Genomic DNA, 4,850 nt, shown 5'->3' with positions numbered 1-4,850 from the left:
CCTCTCATGGCGGCTGTGGGTTGGGGATTTTGAGGGTCTCGACTGCAGCTTCAAGGTTACCTCGCATCATCAAGGAGTCCCATAGCAACTGGAGCAGCCATTGTTCGTACAGTGAGCAACGCCCATCGTACTTCACACAAGTTATCAAGAGAAGGGGGCAGCGTGTCTTCCATCCAATAGCATGGTCCCAATACCCACTACTTTTCCTGAAATTGATGAGGATTGAGTAGATGCTTTACATCATCAGGTGAGATGGGGTAGCTTAACAAGCACATTAGAGTTGACCCTTGAACAACATGAGGGTTGGGGGCCCACCCACATAAAACTGAAAATCTGCATATAACTTTACAGTCAGCCCTCCAGATGCACGGTTCCACATCTGTTGATTCAACCAGCCGAGGACTGTATGGTACTGTAGTATGTATTTATTGAAAAAAAATCCTTGCGTAAGTGGACCCACGCTGTTGATTTATCTCCAGCAATAGCTATGGAAGCATGTGAGCCACACCTGAGGCAGCGCGTGTGGAGTCCCCGCCTGTGTCCACGGTGTGCAGTGATGGCGCCACCAAGGTGGACGTGGAACACGTCTCTCCCCAGCCCAAAGCTTCTCCTCGAGTGGATGAGCTCCCGCATTTCTCTCACCCTCGTCGTCGCTAATCATCTGTTGCTGCTCTGCCACTCAATCCTTGACGCCTCTGGCAACTGCCCACGGGGAGTCTCTGTCCAGCGGAAAAGACAAATCTATTGTCTCTCTTCCCCTGCTAGACGGGGGCTTCCTGAGAGCAGGGACTATTCTGTTTTGTTTGTCCTTGTCTCTATCCTCGGGGCTGGGCATACTACAACTGCTTAATTGACAGCAGATGACTAAGAGTGATGAGAGCACAGAACAGGAGTTTTAACCAAACCAGAGGGATGGGGAAGGCTAAAATAATAGCATGTCAGCCAAGATAGGAAAAGTGGGTGGAAATAAATGAGACCCCAGGAGGGTGGTTTGGGGAGAAAAGCAGCTTCCAGGCAGAAGCAGTAGCAACATGGGTAAAGGCCCTGAGGGAGGAGAGAACACAGCTGGTTGGTGGAACTGACAAAAGTGAAAACTGGACTGGAGTGCAGAGAGCTGGGTGAGAGGCAAAGTTGGAGAGGTGGGCAGCTCTCTGAAGGCCTGTAAATCCATGTTGTGGACATTGGACTTCATTCTAGGGAACACTGGAAGCCACTGATGGGTTTCAAGTACAGGGCATGATCTAAACATTGCACATCTGTATTGTTGAAGAGGTCATATGGAATTGTACGTGGGAACTGGGTTGGAGGGACCAGAGGTGAACCAGAAAGATAAAAAGGCAACGTAGGAGTCCTCAAGGGAGATGATGGTGGCTGGAGTGGGGTTATAGTGCGGAGGTGACCGAAGAGGAGGAGTCAAGGATGACACCCAGGTTTCTAGTTTGAACAACTGGTGAATAATGGTGGCATTTGCTGAGATAGGAAGTGCTGGAGGAGTGTGTTTGGAGGAGCAAGGAGGAGGATGAATTCTGTTTTTGCCAAGCTGAGTGTGAGATGCTGAGTGTGATAAGCATCTGAATTTATATCTAGGCAGGGAATTTTATATCTGGCTATGCATCTTTGGAGAAAGATCCAGAGAAGAGATGCAAATCTGAAAGTGATCTGCATTTATATATATATTTTTTAAATTTTTGGCTGCCTCGGGTCCTCATTGCTGTGCACAGGCTTTCTCTAGTCGTGGCGAGCGGGAGCTACTCTTCGTTGCGGTGCGCGGGCTTCTCATTGTGGTGGCTTCTCTTGTTGCGGAGCGTGGGCTCTTGGCACACGGGCTTCAGAAGTTGCAGCAGGTGGGCTCAGTAGTTGCGGCAGGCAGGCCCTAGAGCGCATGGGCTCAGTAGTTGTGGTGTATGGGCTTAGTTGCTCCACAGCATGTGGGATCTTCCCGGACCAGGGGTTGAACCTGTGTCCCCTGCATTGGCAGGTGTATTCTTAACCACTGCACCACCAGGGAAGTCCCTGATCTGCATTTAGATGGTACCTGAGGCCCCGTGAGTTGGTGAAATGTCTGCGGAAAGTATAAACTGAGGAGGGCAGAGGGCCTTTGACCAAGCAACTCTCGATATGTAAGGACTGAGTAGGAAGAGCTGGTTCCAAGCCTGGCTGATCATTAGAATCACCTGGGAAACTTAAAAAATGTATATCTGCTGGGGAGGATGTCTACATAACCTATATATATATATATATTTTTTTTTTTTAATTTTATTCATTATTATTTCTTTTTTAAAATATTTATTTATTTGGTTGTGCTGGGTCTTCGTTGCGGCATGCAAACTCTTAGTTGCAGCATGCATGTGGGATCTAGTTCCCTGACCAGGCATTGAACCCGGGCCCCCTGCATTGGGAGCATGGAGTCTTAACCTCTGTGCCACCAGGGAAGTCCCACATAACCTAGATTTTGAAAAATCTATAGTATGATAAGAAACCATTTGGTAGAGGAAAAAAACTGTCAAAGACAGGATCAGTGGTTAGGAAAAAGGAAAATAAAAGAATGGTGATGTTCCAGATCCCAAGGGAAGGAGTTCGGGAAGAAAGGGATTAGGCAAAATCAGGACTGAATTTTGCGCTGGGAAGCCAGATGGTGAGACACCCACTTGTCAGATTCCTCCGCAACCCAGGCCCCCTGCATTGGGAGCATGGAGTCTTAACCTCTGTGCCACCAGGGAAGTCCCACATAACCTAGATTTTGAAAAATCTATAGTATGATAAGAAACCATTTGGTAGAGGAAAAAAACTGTCAAAGACAGGATCAGTGGTTAGGAAAAAGGAAAATAAAAGAATGGTGATGTTCCAGATCCCAAGGGAAGGAGTTCGGGAAGAAAGGGATTAGGCAAAATCAGGACTGAATTTTGCGCTGGGAAGCCAGATGGTGAGACACCCACTTGTCAGATTCCTCCGCAGTAAGGGGATTGGTGTTTGAACTCAGAAAAATTTACTAAGGGATAATGGAAAGGTGCCCAGCAGAACACCCTGTGTTCAATGCCCTCATACACGCATGCACAGGGTGGGTGCAGGGGAAGGGGAGGGAAAGGAAGGTGCATCAGGTGGCAGGGAGCTTTTCATTGGAAGTAGCATCTGAACTGCAGCATTCCTAGGAGAGGAAATAATGGAAAAAAAACTATGATGAGTTAAGAGAATGATGTACACTCTAGGCAAGAGTTAGTCCCTGGATGCAGGGACTTAAGTGTTGGGAATGGAGTAAGAAAAGGGGGCAGAGCCCAGTTATTAAGGACCTTATATGCCAAGGTAAAAGAGCTGTGAAGAACATAAGAAAGTAAGTGGCACGATTAGATTTGTGATTTAGTTAGCTCATTCTGGCAGCCAATGTGAAGGATGGCCTGGGGTCAGGGAGGATTAGGAAAAGATGGAGGCTCAAACATCCATCAAGAGGCTGTGACACAATATTGTAAATCAACTATACTCCAATATAAAAGAAAAATTAAAGTAAAAAAAAAGAAATTAAACAAAACAAGAGGCTGCAAGAGGTGTCTTGCAAGGATCCAGATGAGGGGTGATGGATTCACCAGGATAGGAAGAGAAGTGAGTGGGTAGCTGACTGGAATGAGAAGAGAGTGGACCCAAGAAGCCAGGATCAACACCTAGTTTCTGGCTAGGTGAGTAGTTGGTGGGAGATGTCAGTGTTTGAGATAAGGAATAAGGAAGACTAGATTTAGGGGAAGATAGGGGTGGAGACTGGAGTACAGGAGGGAACATTTCAACACTGGTAGGTTATTCCTTTCTCCAAAGGAGAAAAGATGTCAGTAACATTATTACTGGTTTCCTATTCTCTCTCACCTGTTAAGTCATTCTGCAGCCTATTTCCTTCAAGTATCCAGATTCATAAATACTACTTTCCTGTATCATAACACAGAAGCTTCAACCAATTACTGCAAGGGGTTTTCATTTTTTAATTACTTCATTTAAAAAATACTTATAATGTACAAACGACCTGCAAGGTACTCGTGAACCTGGAAAAGAAAAGTAAGCAAAATATAACTGGCCTTCCCCTTTTAGAGCTTACTTCTAGCAGAAACCAAATAAGAAATGAACCAGCCAATTATAAACCATATAATTTATGTCATGAAGATTTGAAGAAGTATAGAGTATCATGTGGCAAATAACAAGAGGGAGGGGTGTTCCACTGAAGTTCATAAATAGGCTTTAGCAGATTTGTGAACTGCTGAAATCTGTATTTAAGATTTTGTCTGTGCCTGTATAATTTGGGGGGGAGGGCAGAAGGGGGAGCTGAGATGCTCAAAGGGGTCCGTGACCCCTTCAAGGTTAAGAACCACTCTACCCTTCAAATCCATCTGGGCACCAGGGTACACAAACTTCTGTGCGACAAGTCAGCGACTAAAGGGAATGCGGGCAGTCTGGCGGTCTGTCTAGTCCACAGAGAATGACCTTACCTTTACACTCAGAGACATCAAAAGCGATCAATCTTCTGACTTAACGTGAGAAGAGACAACGTGGTAATTAACTTTTTAAAAATCCAGTTGTTTTAAAAAGATCATGGGATGTTCTAATCCTCAAATGCCTGGGGACGTCCAAGCACGTGCCTGGGTCCGAGCGCGTGAGCTGCAGCACTCCGCCCGCCAGACGCCCTCCCGCCCGGAAGGAAGAGGCCGCTCCGAGCTCCGCCTTTTAGATTTGGCCGAGAGAAGTCAACGAAAGCTTTCGCAGTCCAGGCCGGGTTTTCAAAAGCATTAAGACGGAAGTAACGGCGGGCCGGAAGTTCCAGGGCCTGCACTGGGGCCAAGGTGGGGGGAGGGGGGTAGGAGGAAGACTCGGGGTAG

The sequence above is a fragment of the Physeter macrocephalus genome, chromosome 19 (genome assembly GCF_002837175.3).
Source record: "Physeter macrocephalus isolate SW-GA chromosome 19, ASM283717v5, whole genome shotgun sequence".
Lineage (NCBI taxonomy): Eukaryota > Metazoa > Chordata > Mammalia > Artiodactyla > Physeteridae > Physeter > Physeter macrocephalus.
This window is presented reverse-complemented; position numbering follows the sequence as displayed.